Source organism: Leucoraja erinacea, chromosome 2 (assembly GCF_028641065.1).
Source record: "Leucoraja erinacea ecotype New England chromosome 2, Leri_hhj_1, whole genome shotgun sequence".
Classification (NCBI taxonomy): Eukaryota; Metazoa; Chordata; class Chondrichthyes; order Rajiformes; family Rajidae; genus Leucoraja; species Leucoraja erinaceus.
Window position 1 is genome coordinate 13,471,888 of NC_073378.1, and position 5,581 is coordinate 13,477,468.

Here is a 5,581-nt window from a genome sequence, read left to right on the forward strand (position 1 = left end):
AACGTTTCGGATCGAAACCCTTCTTCAGACTGATATGAGGGTGGGGGGGAGGAAGACAGGAAGAGGTGGAGCCAGAGGGCGGAGGGAAAGCTGGCAAAGGGAGGAGAAAGTAAGGACTTCCTGAAATTAGAGAAGTCAATGTTCATACCGCTGGGGTGCAAACTGCCCAAGCGAAATATGAGGTGCTGCTCTTCCAATTTCCGGTGGTCCTCACTCTGGCCATGGAGGAGGCCCAGGACAGAAATGCCGGATTCGGAATGGGAGGGGGAGTTGAAGTGCTGAGCCACCGGGAGATCAAGTTGGTTATTGCGGACCGAGCAGACCCTACGCTTGGTCTCACCGATGTAGAGCAACTGACATCTAGAGCAGGGGATGCAATAGATGAGGTTGGAGGAGGTGCAGGTAAACCTCTGCCGCACCTGGAAAGACTGTGACCCCTGGTACTGGACTCCCCCAACATCGGGGAAATGTATACGTTTCTATAAGATTTCCTCTCATCCTTCTAAATAACCTTGGACCTTCAATGACTGATGACAGAATTTGGTGCTGGTGGTGTTGCAATGATGTGATGTATGCAGGGGCAGTGGACAGGGCTGAAATGCTCAGTAAAATGAGCTAAAACATTATAACATCATAAGATCATTGGACAATCGAGACAGCGAGTCTGTCTCAACCCCATTCTACTACCTTCTTCCCGTGACCTTTGACGCCCTTAATAGTGAAGAACCTGTCATTCTCCGCTCTAAAAATACCCAAGGACTTGGCCTCCACAGCCATCTGTGACAGTGAATCCCACAGATTCACCACACGCTGGCTAAAGAAACTCCTTCTCATCTCCATTCTGAAGGTACATATTTTTAATCTGATGTTATGTCCTCTGGTCCAAGACTCTCCAATTCATTTCATCCCTATTGTGGACATTGAAATGGATCTATGGAACTGAACCAAGAGTCAAGAGTCATGAGTGTTTTATTGTCATATGTCCCGGACTGGACAATGAAATTCTTACTTGCTGCAGCACAATAGAATATGTGAATAGGTAAACATTGTATGTTTACGTATTCTGATGTGCTGTAACTCGCTACAATGCTGTCAACTATATTCTGCTTTCTTTATCTTCCCCTCTGCTCTATCTATTGTACTTGAGTTTGACTTGATTGTATTTATGTATGAATATCTTATCTGTTTAATAATAAACCTAAACATAGAATTCTGGAAAATGTATCTGGGGAAGAATATTTATTATCAGTATAAAATGCAGTAAAAAATAATTTGAATTGTTGTTAATTGGAGTCATAGAGTGATACTGTGTGGAAATAGGCCCTTCGGCCCAACTTGCCCACATCGGCCAACATGTCCCAGCTACACTAGTCCCATCTGCTTGCACTTGGTCCATATCCCTCCAAACTTGTCCTATCCATGTGCCTGTTTAACTGTTTCTTAAACTTTGGGATAGTCCCAGCGTCAACTATGTCCTCTGGCAGCTTGTTCCATACATCTACCACCCTTTGTATGAAAAAGTTAACCACTAAATTCCTATTAAATCTTTTTCCCCTTCACCTGGAACCTATGTACTCTGGTCCTCGATTCCCCTACTCTGGGCAAGAGATTCGGTGCATCTACCCAATCTATTCCTCTCGTGATTTGATGCGTGATTTGTATTGAAGTCCATCCATTCTCTGTGTGAAATACAAGGTGTGCAGATGATTCAATCATCTTGTCAGTGCCCTGTGCCAATCTCGACGTCTTTGGTAATCAAAATGTGCTGCTGCTTATGACCAGAGATTCTTCCAATGATTTATCTGGATTGTTATTATGATTCCTGTCACTCGCAGAGAGATACAGTGAAACACGTTGTTTTGTGTGCTACCCAGAGAAGCCATTCAAACCTCATTACAATCATGCCATACATAGGAACAGGCCCTTCGGCACACAATGTCTGTGCCAAACATGATGCCAAGATGAACTCTTATCTGCCTGTGGTGCTGGAGGCAGAGATCAAGAATACATAATATATAGACAATAGACAATAGACAATAGACAATAGACAATAGGTGCAGGAGTAGAGGCCATTCTGCCCTTTAAGCCAGCACCGCCATTCAATATGATCCTGGCTGTACATCCCCAATCAGCACCCCGTCCCTGCCTTCTCCCCGTATCCCCTGACTCCGCTATCTTTAAGAAACCTATCTAGCTCTCTCTTGAAAGTATCCAGAGAACCGGCCTCCACCGCCCTCCGAGGCAGAGAATTCCACCGACTCACAACTCTCTGTGTGAAAAAGTGTTTCCTCATCACCGTTCTAAATGGCTTACCCCTTATCAAAAACTGTGGCCCCTGGTTCTGGACTCCCCCAACATCGGGAACATGTTTCCTGCCTCTAGCGTGTCCAAACCCTTGATAATCTTATATGTTTCAATAATGAGTGGTACGTGCTTTCAAGTTTTTGTATCTTCTGCCATGTGGTCCTTGATTATGTTGCCTATAGCCTGAAGCCGTGTGAAGTGCAGATAAAGTCAACGAGAGGGTGGGAGTGAGGGCACAACTCTCAGCAATTTATTGTGGTCTTTGGCAGTGCAGTTCCCAAACCAATTTGTGATGCAAACCAATAAGATAATTTCTATGTTGCATCTGTAAAATTTGGTAAGAATTATTTAAGTCATGCCAAATTTCCTTAGTCTTCTGAGGAAGTAGATGCATTGGTGGGCTTTCTTGACAATAGCATCAAAATGATTGGGTCAAATTGCTGGTGATATTACGACTAGGAACATGAGTCACTCAACCATCTTTGCTTCAGCACAGTTAATACAGATTGGGGTGTGAACAGTTCCTTCATTTTGATGACATTAGGGGAGAGGTTGTTGTCTTGGCATCAAGTGACAGCGTTCTATGTTCTTCCTGTATTCTGTCTCATCATTGTTTGTGATCCATCCCACCACAGTGGTGTCATCTACAAACTTGTAAATAAATTTAGAGCAGAATTTGGCCACATACTCGTGAGTGCACAGGGAATATTGTATGGGGCTGAGAATGCTTCCTGGCAGGGCACCAGTACTGAGAATTATTGTGGGGATGTTTCCTTACCTATCCTTACTGATTGTGGTCGATGGATCAAGTAGTTAAGGGTGGAGTCGCAGAGGGGATTGCTGAGTTCGCAAGCCGATGATCCAAATGGCAATGGTATGAGTTCCTGATAAATCTTAAGGGTGGGTGCAGGTGAATGGGGGTAACAGTGAGATTTTTTTGTCATTGGGCAAAATAAGATGTGAGAATTGAGCTTTGGAAGAAAGGATAAGAAGTGAAGCATTAAAATATTCCATTTAAGGAAACCATGAGGTGAGGAGTATTTTGGCAGGAACGGTGAGAATAGCTGGAATGGGTAGACTGCAGAAGATGGAGAGTACCCCTCCTGACCAAGTCAAATCTGAAACATTTTCAAAACTGGCAATATTTTCAACACTGATTTACGGATAATACCCACGTCACTCACTTCTTCCGTTACTTGTTTAAAACCATATCCTCTTCATGCAGATAGCTACATTTTTCATTTAAGACTTGACATCAGAGCACTTGGCAAAGCCTCCAGGGAAACAGACATAGTCATTGAGATACAGTGTGGAAACAGACCCTTTAAACCTATCCTATCAATGTACCTGTCCAAATGTTTTTTAAACATGGTACCTGCCTCATGGTATTACCTCCTCTGGCAGTTCATTCCATATACCTACCACCCTTTATGTAAAAAGGTTCCCTCTAAGGTTCCTATTAAATCTTTGCCCCCCTCACCTTAAATGGGGTTGTAAGAACGGTTGGTTCTAGATCACCATTTGCCCTTATTCTAATGGTGTTTTTTTGAATTTTGCTGCTGTGAATAACTCCAGTTATTTATCTCTATCCTCAGTAGAGTCAGTCCACTGAACAATCCCCGGGAAATTGGAGCAGCAAGTGGGTGTCATTTCAGCAGATGTTTGATGCCAAGATGGAGCTCAACTATAGATATCATCCTATGCAACATTACAGACTCTTTGCCCCTCCCCTGTTCCCAGTCCATTCCCCTTCCCATGATAATATCAGGACTATGGCTTCTGATTGCCACAAAATGAACTGTGTTAGAATTATAAGTGCCGGACTGAATATGTTGTATTAATATTTTTGTTGGAGTCAACAATTTTTAGTCGTTTTAGTAGCTTCCTCGTTAGTATAGTGGTTAGTACCCCCGCCTGTCACGCGGGAGACCAGGGTTCAATTCCCCGACGGGGAGTATTAAGTATATTTTATTCCACACCAGGGCATCAAAGATGTCTTCAATCTTCAGGGAACAGGGGTTCCCCTCCCCCACTATAGATGAGGCTCTCACCAGGGTCTCTTCAATACCCCTTAACCATATAACCATATAACCATATAACAATTACAGCACGGAAACAGGCCATCTCGACCCTTCTAGTCCGTGCCGAACACGTATTCTCCCCTAGTCCCATATACCTGCGCTCAGACCATAACCCTCTATTCCTTTCTCGTCCATATAACTATCCAATTTATTTTTAAATGATAAAAACAAACCTGCCTCCACCACCTTCACTTGAAGCTCATTCCACACAGCCACCACTCTCTGAGTAAAGAAGTTCCCCCTCATGTTACCCCTAAACTTCTGTCCCTTAACTCTCAAGTCATGTCCCCTTGTTTGCATCTTCCCTCCTCTCAGTGGGAAAAGCTTATCCATGTCAACTCTGTCTATCCCTCTCATCATTTTAAAGACCTCTATCAAGTCCCCTCTTAACCTTCTGCGCTCCAAAGAATAAAGCCCTAACTTGTTCAACCTTTCTCTGTAACTTAGTTGCTGAAACCCAGGCAACATTCTAGTAAATCGCCTCTGTACTCTCTCTATTTTGTTGACATCCTTCCTATAATTAGGCGACCAAAATTGTACCCCATACTCCAGAATTGGCCTCACCAATGCCTTGTACAATTTTAACATTACATCCCAACTTCTATACTCAATGCTCTGATTTATGCTCTCTCTCCCCATCACCCCACTCGTAACAAGGGCAGAGTCCCCCTAGTCCTCACCTTTCACCCCACTAGCCATCACATACAACAAATAATCCTACGTCATTTCCGCCACCTCCAACATGACCCCACCACTCGTCACATCTTCCCATCTCCCCCAATATCTGCTTTCCGCAAAGACTGCTCCCTCCGTAACTCCCTGGTCAATTCTTCCTTTCCCACCCGTACCAGCCCCTCCCCGGGCACTTTCCGTTGCAACCACAAGAGATGCAACACCTGTCACTTCACCTCCCCCCTCGACTCTATTCAAGGACCCAAGCAGTCGTTCCAGGTGCGACAGAGGTTCACCTGCACCTCCTCCAACCTCATCTATTGCATCCGCTGCTCTAGATGTCAGCTGATCTACATCGGTGAGACCAAGCGTAGGCTTGGTGATCGTCTCGCCGAACACCTCCGCTCGGTCCGCATTAACCAACCTGATCTCCCTGTGGCTCAGCACTTCAACTCCCCCTCCCATTCCGAATCCGACCTTTCTGTCCTGGGCCTCCTCCATGGCCAGAGTGAGCACCACCGGAA

The 5,581-nt window shown here is 44.7% G+C and overlaps 1 non-coding gene across 1 annotated transcript; it reads left to right on the forward strand.

Moving 5' to 3' along the window:
- Window positions 1–4,187: 4,187 nt before the first annotated feature.
- Window positions 4,188–4,259, forward strand: trnad-guc (transfer RNA aspartic acid (anticodon GUC)). Its single transcript has one exon. It is a non-coding gene; the product is annotated as a tRNA-Asp (tRNA).
- The last annotated feature ends 1,322 nt before the right edge of the window (window positions 4,260–5,581 follow it).